Raw genomic sequence first — 11,075 nt, forward strand, 5'->3', positions numbered from 1 at the left:
TGTACAGGTATTATACATCTATCAAAGCAAGTCATAAACTTGGCTAAATCTATATCTAAATCAAAAGTTTAGATTCTGCTAAACTGCAGAGCTCTGAGATGATGAATCCTGAATTCTGACCTAAATCAGATCTCAGGTTTCCCAGTTCAGCTGCAACTAGGTTTTATTATCTCACATTTCATTTTCCTTTCTGAGTGCAAAAATAAAGTATTTCTGTTAACCATACTCACACATCCCATGTGTACTGTTACAGAAGATTCCCCATTTTACAGCTATACGTTAAAAATGATGATATGTTGCCCACATGTAAACTGAGAAAATATTGCTCCAGTCATTAAGCAACTTGTAGGGAACTGCTCTTTCCAATGAATAACTATGCCCTGAGAGGTACTACATTAAAAGTCACCTTGGAGACATGCAATTGTACCTAGCAGCATATCACAGAGATTTTCTTAAAAACAAAGGTCATTTGTTCTGTTCACTCCAGATAAAAATAGCAGAGGCCTCCAGGACTGTTTTTGTGCAGCTGCTTCATGGCGTCTTAGTCTAAAACAGAGAGGCCAATTGCCAGATACGAGAGGTCCCATTCTCCTGAAATAATTCCATCTTATTTTCAAAATAGTCATTTCAATACTTCGAAACCTGTAGTTACCCCTGTTAACACTTCTCCTGAGTAACTCATTGCAATGGATTTTCCAGGCTGCTGAGTGAGTGTACTATGTGACAACTGATGGAAGAACAGGGGTTGAAAGTGGCTTGGCTATCATAAATGGATGAAAGAAGTATGCAAAAAGGCAAAAATTCTTTTTGCTACATAAAGCAGCACTTCAAAGGCAACAAACACATCTGCACCTACTACCTTGTGCATTAGACAAAACAAAATACCACAAAATGCAGCTGAGACTATGAAAAGGGGCATAATTAACCACCATTACACTCGCTTAGGCTTCATCAGTTGCAGACCCTCTTTGACTTCCTTTCCGACACATGAATATAATGGAGTCTAAATTGTTCAGGTACCTGGTGATCTGGAGGGAACTGTAATTAAATTAAAGATAGTTTTCTTTTCCATTTCAATATTCATATAATCTTTTTAAGTTGTTTTAACTGTTACATTTCTCTTTTCTGACATCTCAGCTTATAAATTACACTGTCTCAGATATGTAGTAGCAATTTGATGGTAATACATAAAAAGTGTGTAAACGGATTTTAACAAGCTCTAGCAACTAATTCTGCTATAAGTCAATTAGGTTGGTGTCAGTAGAACTGGAATTTCAGTGGGTAACTGAAAGAAGAATTTCATCCAAATCATTTGTTGACAAGGTTGACATTGTCAATAAATTCTTTGTGTAAATCTATTGCATTTAAACAACAGTTACAGCATTACTTTACTTTTTCAAAAAACTGTTATACAAATTTATAAACTGACAAGAACTAATGAAGCTACTATTCTATCATGGAGCAGCACTGGTTTCCTAGCATAAAGAAAGCATATGCCCACAATGATTTTCAAGTCTGGATACAAAAAAACTGTTCTGGTATGCATGTACCATGCATGTAGGCATGATGGTAGCAAATTTTGAACAAAACTATAAGCTAATATATCTATACCTCAGGACACGTAATTGAAGGAAACATTGGAAAAAAAATGTAGCATTATGAGCTTCCTGCTGTACAGTACAATGTGAATTCTATGTATTGAATGTGTATGAGGAAAGCTTTAATCTGTATGCAGAGTTTTGTAACTCATTATAAAAAAAAGGCTAGAATTCTATGAATATAGTGTCCTGTGGAAATCACTATCAGCTTTTTACTTTTTATTTATTTATTTAGCTATTTTTCTGTTTGTGTTTTCAGAGAATGCAATCATTAAACTACGATGACAAAATACAAGACATCTTTTGCAGCTTCTTGAATAGAGATTTTCATTAATCAATTATGCAAAGGCACATGGCATGATCTTTTCCCAGACATTAATCAGATAATAGATCAGTCAGGCGCTAATTGAAGCTGGATAATTTTACAATTTACCTAATATTCCAAGAGATGTCCTTATACACTCATGAAGGAGACCTGAGGGACCTTAGTCAGACTTGCCATTTGTCTCTTGGATCACAACGTACTCTCAAGCAAATTACTTCCCTGTACTGAGACCCGAATTGCCATCTGTAAGATGAGATCTCTGATTATTTTCTCCATTTTAAATTGCTTGGACTGTCTGTACCAAGTTGATAAAAAGAAGAGTTTACTAAAAATTGTATGAATAATGACCACTCCCATTCTGTTCTATGGATTATATTCTGTTCTTAGTAACCTATAAGTGTTTTAGGATACCCCAATATGTATGATTAAAGAGACAGTAGCAAGAAAAGGTGCATAAACACACATGCTGTCATTAACTACTATTCTGGTAAAAAAAAAAAGTATCTTTTTTATTTCATGGTTGTTTTTATATCACTCACAATCAGCATAGATGTCTACTATGTCTTTTTGTACTATTTTAAGATCCATTATAGGAAAGTCATGCTCTTGTGACTATTCTTTTTCTGTCTTTCATTCAGTCAGAAAAAAAAAAAGGGAATATTTTGTATTCTGATTTTTTTACCTAGCAATTATCTTTGTTTCTAAAACATTCTATGGAGAAAATTTACAGAGCACATAAATTAATATTCTGTGTTATACTACTAGCATTCAGATAAAATACATATATGTCAAATTAAGTTATGTATCATCAGGGAGGTGTGTAGATTATTCAAGAGTATGCCTGAACTGTCAACATTAGTATGTAATATTATTAAAGGCTTATCTGTGAAATGCAATGATCATATAATGTTAAAGTAGATGTAATGTAATACATTACATACAATTAATGTAATACATTACATTACAATGTCATAACTATATAATTATTTTGTTTTCTTGATATTATGATATTATGCCAATGAATACATTTAAAATCAAATATTTTAGCTTTACCTAACAATAGTCTGTTCCTACCAACTAATCAGTCACTTTTTTTTTTTTTTTTGCTTTTCCTCCTTTGTATATTTGCTTTTCTCTTATCTGTTTCTTTCTCTTCTGAACAAAAGCCGTTACTGAAAACAATTTCCTTTTAGTTTATGTTTTGATTATTACTACTGTTTCTTGTAGGTCTTGTAGGGTAGAAAACCTGATAGTCCGTATTAAGAGTTGATCAGTTTGTACCAAAGAAAAATAAAAACGCTGCCTTGACAAGGCAGAATCAACATGTAGCTAATGAAATCAGATGTTCAGAGCACATGAACATAGCAAGAATGTTATAGGCAGTAAAAAAGGATATAGTCTGAGCTTTATGTTAATCATTATCACACATTTATCTGCAATGGTCAAGGCTTTTATGAGCTTTTTGAAGAGATCTGAAGGCAGAATTGAAAGATAAAGAAGTGAATTCTTTCATGAATGAGAAAAAAAAAAAAAGATAATATAACATGTTGAAGTATTCAACAAGCAGATAACTAAACAGCATAACTGGTGAAGGATCGTCAGGAATCAATGTGGCCGTTGCAAAAATAAAATAATAAGTAGGGTGAACACACTCTCCTATTTTTTTCCTATGGCATAAATATAATATGTCTCCTCATAAAACTGTTTGTTTCTTTGTTTGTCTGTCTTGTCTTGTCTTCAAATAAACCCCTGGACATTCCTAGTACAGGAAGATTTCTTGAGCCCCAGGCTTCTACTGCCATTAGGCCTTTTTCTTTGATCTCTGACTTGTTCTGTCTGAGCCAAATGAGACTCTAAGCTCCACAGGGCAGGAACAGTGTATAAAGAACATTGCTCAGAACCAATAAATACTAATCACCTATATGAAATAACTTCAATAGCTTGCATTTAAGATTTAAAATAAGATTTAAAAAACTAATCTATAGAAGGTTGTGTGCTATAGTGTAAAAGGCCAATTTGTGCTTTTCTGGATTGGCTAGATTGGCCAGATAGGCCAGATTGGCAGCTGAAAGCCTAGCAAAATACGCTCGTCCCAAAAAGATAATATGCTATGAGTAATTAACTGATGTAACTGCCTGAATAACAATTTACATCAATTTGTAAACAAGGTGAGAAACAGATACCATTCTTATATGAAACACATAGAGAGGAAAAGTGACATTTAAAAAAGTATTTATGAACATCTTTAATAATTTGCATTTGTGTAAGAAAGACGAATGTGAGAGATATGTATGTCTATGTTACTCTAAGTTGGTAAAAATAAGCATTAGTTTTATTAATTCCTCAAGCTGAGGTTAGCAGAATTTACGCTTTATTTTTTATTTGATATTTTGCAAAATTAATTCAAACAATAAATTGTAGCTCCTCTATTCAACTTTTCACCAGCCTACAATTTGAAAATCTTCATTGTAGTCAGGAGTTACTTTCTCACATCTTTAACTAAACTGAAGTCCAAAATATTTATGCATATATTTTAGTCTAAACATGAATCCCACTGACTTCAGTCATGCAGGCGCAAAATGTTAAGCATATGGAGAAGTCTTTCCAGGATTAGAGCATACATTTTACAGGTTATAAAACTGACTCAATACTAGGGAGATAAGAAGAAAATATTTCTATGGTCTAATTTTTGTTTCCTTTTCAGGTTGAATAAAGTTAGCTATGTTGAAGTAAATGTGGATTTAGTATTTTATTTTTATAATAAATGTTCTTCCTGATCTGTGACTATCAGCTGTGTCTCTCATGATCTGGAAATGTCTTAAATTTTGCTTTGGAGTCAAAAATGTATTGTCCAGCAGAGAGATTGATGTTGTAACTTAGTTGGAAATACAAAATAGTCTTAACAATTTATAAAGAAGGATCAAATACACCTTATCAAGTGATCCTGTTTATAATATTATAAGAAGAAAACTCCAGGGGAATTTTAAGCCTGTTGTGAGAACAGACTGGTTAATCAGCCATAACTTTAACAGAGTAGCAGTTTTGACATCCAACCTTGATCTGTTTCAATTATCTTTTAGATGGTACAAGACTAATTGCTATGGACAACATGAGAAAAAAAATACTATTTGAGCTGGTTGTGTATGTTAGAGGCAAAAGTAAGACTTCTTAGTGTCAGCATGCTTGTTTCATAATCTTAGCTATATGACCATGTGAAAATAGGAATATAACCATATATAATCCACCTAAGRTGCATAATAGGTATGACAATATTTCAAGCAAAAACAAGTTAGCAATGTTCATTCTCCTTCAGTAAATAACTTTTTTAAACTCAGCAATTTAGTAGTTAGAGTGGTAGTTATTCTGAAATCAGGTGTAAAAATATTATGGAAAGGAGATAATGGCTTTACCTGATTGATAAACTACTTTCAATTATCCTCAGAAGTTATAATGTTTACTTTTCTATGGTGAACAGTAAGGAAAGGGCATGCAATACATTTACTTTGCCAGGCTTAGCTTTTCTTAGTGCTAAGCACTATAGCAATCCTATATAGTGATATACAGCCTCATGGTAACACTAGTCAGCAGGCTGATCAGGCAGCAAATGAGCATAGGATGCTCATGAGAAAGAGGATATAGTTCCTCTTTTTTGACTTATGGTCAAAATAATTAAAATTTAGCATATTTGGACAATTTGAATGTCACAGAATGACACATGTTCTATGCTTAGTTATCTCCTTAATTACTGCTGTGATCAGACCCTAAACGCATAGGATTGCTTTCTCAACTTGGACAGAGATTAATTTCTTCTGATTTCTGTGGTAATGACCTAATTGGATAAATAGAGTACTTCTGGTTTGTACATATTTTCCATCCACTAAAGTCTAATTCTTACCATAAACTTCAGAGTTCCAAATTTGCTGAAAGCATTTTGTATCACCTGCAAATTAGATGTGTTTTATAACTCAGCAACCGCTGTGCAATAGCAATGATTTCACATTCTTCTAAAAAAAAAAAAAAAAAAACCAGCAGATGAATCTGTTGTCTTGTTTCGTTACTGTAGTAACTAATTCCTAGTGCTTTAATCATGCTGATGGAATAAACAGTTTTTAAAGAGGAGAAGCACTCTTTATTCTAAGGATAAAGTTTCAAAGTGTCATAACTGTAACTGGTAATTAAAAAAAAAAAAAAGTGTGCAATCTAGTATTTTTTTAAGTACTTAATCTAGCAAAGATTTCTTCCTTTAATATAGACCTATAAAAATTGCTTACCTCTTGTTATAAAGGTCCCTAGCAAGAATTCTTATAAGCAGAGCTCATCAGTTTTATTTTAAGCATCTGTGATACACAAAAAGCTCAGTAACTCGGTATGGGAAATTAAATACTTGAAAACTCTTTGCAGCTATTAGCAAAACCAACAGATTTGTTAGTACCCAGTTTTATTGGTTCAAGATGTCTCTGATCTGCTTCCTAGCCATCAGAATCTTATTCTTCATGTGTACTTCAAAGCTAAGTGATTTTCTTAAACGGAGAATCTCAAGAGTTTGCAATATCTTTCTCATTTTTTATTTGGGTTGCTTTCTTAATGCCGGACAGCCCAAATGGCCTACATGTCTGTTTATTACATAGAAACATAAAAAAACACTGAAAAAACTATGGACTGCAAGTTTGCAGTAATTAATCACCACTTCTGAAGGGCTAACAATTTCAGAAATCAATCCCCTTTTATCTTCCGAGTCTTTTATTACCTATCTCTGTTTGAAGCTCAGTGTTGCCAGCAATTATTTCCAAAGATGGATTTAACTGTGGGGAAACTGCTGCTGACAGGATCTGTTTATGTTTTTATTTCTTGTTTGGAATGGATTCAACCCATCACCTTTTCTTAAGCAAGCCTCCTGTTGATAAAATAATACTGAATATAACCCAAAGGCACAAATAAGGGAAAGAGAAGTTATATATGTATTGGTTTCCAGGATTGATATACAGGGAGAAAAGTGGAGGGACAGTTTACCTCAAAAGCACAGGAAAGCACCCAAAATATTTCTTATAGCTCTGAGCACTGTATGTAAATGTAAAATGTACATTTTTGATTTTTTTTTTTAGGCTTTAATAATAGCAAATTGCCAGTATATGGTTCACTTTAATTCCACATGAGTAATACTGGACTTTAACACTGTAATTTTATGAGTTGAGTTTTACAGTTCTGTAAGAATGGAACTAATGTACTTCAAAACCTCTTACTTTTGATGAAATTATATATATATATGTGTATATATATATACTAGAGCTAATTAGCAAAATCAGCAAGCATTTTAACTATTTCCTTTTCTCATCCTTCTTATACTGCAGAACCCAATATTTTGCTCATCCTGTGAATGTGCTGATACTAAATAGTCTCCTAGCAGGGGTCTTTCATATACTTATCAGCACCTTCAGGGAAAATAATCATTGCACTAATGACAACTTTTAACGTAAATAGTATTTCTATAAAAATCAAAACATCAGCATTCCTGTAGGCTAGAATCTCGTTTATTTACATCAATAAAATATGCACCTAGGACATACTAGGTCACAGTTGAGTAATGTATTGCATTTTCCAATGTTTTTAGAAGGAATGAATAATGACAGTGGAAATGCTCAGGTTCATTAAAAAAAAAAAAAAATCAAATTTGGAGCAAAGGAGACCTTTATTTAGAAGGAGCTTGTTATATGGCTTGACAGTTGCTTTGCTTAGACAAGTGTCATAGTTTTATTTCATTGACCAAATTTTCTGATGGCAAACAAGGCAATATTATTTCTGCACGCACACTGGATAAATGATAGCATCAACAGGAAAACAATAGTCTCTGACTGAATTTTTGGAGAAACGCTCTGAAGCAAAGAATTTTTTTGAAAGGAAGAGCATCCTGGATGCTATTTGAATTTTCATTGGATACATTCTGCCAACCTGATAGCTTAAAATTGCTTTCCACAGTTCTGTCTTTCCTTTTTAATTATAGTTTCATTCTGCAGATGTCCCTTATGTTCACAATCTTATTTGTTCTTAAATTGTGTCACTATTTAAACATTCAATGAATTGTGTTCCAATACCAAATAAAAGCATTCTTTTCACTTCTGTTTTCTGCAGATCACATTTATGGGCCTCTTTACGGGCCTACAGATCTGAGTCCCAATGTACAATTTCCTCTAGTGTAAAGCAGTATCTTACTAAAAGAGATAAAGAATACTTACTAAAAGAAATAAAGTGTTATGGAAGGAGGCAAAGACTGAGATTTTAGCAGTAGAAGAAGATGAAGTGGAAGGGCAGGAAAGTATTTCAATAAGGGGTTTACTCAATAATTTCAGAAGTGGAAGTGTTACTGGTGTTATGGTATAGGTTTAGAAGATAGAACCAAGTCTTCTGTCTTTTTATAGTAAGAAAACTTCCTCTGAAAAAAACAGTTATGATTCTTTCTTCACCTTTGGCTTGATTCAATGGCTGCTAATGCTCTCCTAATCTCCAATGTGAATTTATTCATAGTCTGTAAATATGCTTCTTCATGTGCCACCAGCATTTACTGTCTAACACAACTGTTTTCCTTCCCTTCTCTTGCTGCACAGGATGTTTTCACAGACATCTGCACTTCCTGTCTCAGATACTACTTAGCTTTGCTAACCATGCCACTATCCCTTATGGCCTCTATACTCTGTGTCTTGCAGCGCTCAGGAAAGATCCAAATAGTGGAAGCAAAACAAGAATGGTCTGGGCCATCTACACAGTCTGGGTCACATAACTTCTCAGCTTTAAGTGACTTCTGTTCAATTTCAAATAAGTAGTTCTGGACCTAAATTGCTCCTGGTACTGCCTGATACTGCACCTGAGGTCTTCTCCATTTGTGTTCATTAATACCCTCCCATTCCCTTACTAGAAGCATTTTATCTACACATCTTTGAATCTGCACACCTTGCTCACAACTTTCTGCAATTAATAGTTAATGCAGACATTATTTTTCCTTCCTCTCTTAACTAATGACTATGCAATTTCTAGCAGATATATTTCCTATCAGTCACTTTATTCTATTACTTTGTCTTTGGACTATGCCAACTATTTTGCCTGTAGAACTGCGCTTGGGTCATTTAACTCATTTCAAAAAAATGAATACAGGCAATAAAATGTATGAATACTTGTATGAACAAGTATTCATAAATTATTATCAAATATCACTGTATCTATTACTATATCAAAAGGATTTTTTAGCAATGTTTATTCTGTATGAATTCCTGCTGCTTACTGTTTATTTTAACATGCAAGATGTCACTTTTTTTCTTCTAAGACTTATTACTTTATTTTACAAAGTCCTGAAGTTATGTTTTCCAGGCAATGTTTCCAATAATCTGTTTGTGTATGAAAGATGTTCTTATCTCAAGAAACTATTATTTTTTTCTTTCCCTCTATATCCAGACTTCAGCTAAATCCAGTTGCTTTCCTTCCACAAGATTGAAAAATAAATAAGCAAAATAAGAAATAAAGAATGTAATGGTAAGGACAGATGCATCCTTATCACTTTCTGCCTTAATTTCTTCTTGTGTTATTGCATTCAAATCCTACATTTCAAAAATATCTTCCAAAATAATCTTTTTCTCTGACAGTTTAAAAATATCTATTTCCTCTCTTGAGGGCATTTCAGTACTGCCCACAACAACACCGAGTAGGAGGTAAATTGCTTGTCCTTTTCTTACAGATTTTACAATTTCTGGCTGCTCTTGACTTTCTTGCTCACGCAACTTCTGGCATACCCAGACTGACCACTGAAGACTATTTTTATGCTTCTCTGGTTTTCCTTCTGAGTGATTTCTGTTAATGTCCATTTTGGCACACACTTTTGGCACACCTCAAATCTTTGTACATGAGCCTTCTATTCATGTCTTTTCATCTGTAACAAGTAAGGAGAATGGGCAGATAATTAAACTTTAATTAAAAAAAAAATCAAGCCATCAAAATGTTTATGTCTTGCTTACTGCTAGAAGCTACCCAACAGAATGGTAAAATCTTGGAACAGGCTTAAAGAGAAATTTCCTGCATTTGTTTGCTTTCATTTTAATCTGATTACAGAGAGATCAGAAAAAACTACAGTGTCTCATATGCTAGACCAAACATTCCTCCAAGATACCCTCCCCGAAGTTATCATAAGATAAAGAAAACAAATGTACATTCCTATTCCTTTTGGGACAACCACCTCAATAAGCTACCTTTCAGGCCATTCTAGTCTGGTGTGGTCCGGTGTGGTCTGGTCTGGTTTGGTCTGGTCTGTACAATAGATACCTATAAAACCAAACCAAAAAAAAAAAAAAAAAAAAAAAAAAAAGCTGAAACAACAAAATGGTGCAATGAACAACTGTCTTCATCTCAGTGGTTCTGAGATTTTTCCTTCTCTTCCCTGTCAGTTAAAGAATGCATCTAGACTGTATTTGATGGCTCTCCACATCCTTCCCCAAGAAGAGGATTATGAGTTGAGATCAGTTCAGGCATCAGTAAACACTGAAGTAAACGTCCCAAATTGTAATATCTCAGGTTTTATGTTTGCCAGGTTTTCTCAGTTTTTACTTCTGAAGTTGAAAATAAAAAGTGTTGCATTGTATGTTGTTTTTAAATAAAACAAGCCATGTTATATTTATAAAAGACATTGTTACCTTCCTTGATGGTCCCTTTGCGTCCCTTTGTTCTGCCTACAAAAGTTCCTTCCCATTCTTCCTCTAAATCAAACAAGACTTGACCCAATGGGAAAAACAAAAAACAAACAAGCAAACAAAAAGCATGCAGTAAAGCTCTGGAGCTTAAGCTGAGCCCTCAAATAAAATTTGGCCATACCAATCCACAAATATCACTGCAAGGAACTGGCTTAAACAAGGAGAAACCTCTACTGTACTCAGTGTATTCCCTCATATGTACTGTATTTTAAATTCCTTATTGCTTCTTACAATCAAATCAGCAAGAAAATACATCCAAATCACTTTCCTGATATGCAGTATTTTACCTTCAACCAGCATCTTTCCCCAAATCAGATAGTAAGATCATTAATAGAAGTTTTAGAACATTACTGTTTTTGTAATAGAATAATTTTCTTTCCTAGTAGTATCTTGCTTGCAAACCCCTTATTTCCTACAGGGAAAAAA

Source organism: Nothoprocta perdicaria, unplaced genomic scaffold (assembly GCF_003342845.1).
Source record: "Nothoprocta perdicaria isolate Ctin4 unplaced genomic scaffold, notPer1 scaffold_320, whole genome shotgun sequence".
Classification (NCBI taxonomy): domain Eukaryota; kingdom Metazoa; phylum Chordata; class Aves; order Tinamiformes; family Tinamidae; genus Nothoprocta; species Nothoprocta perdicaria.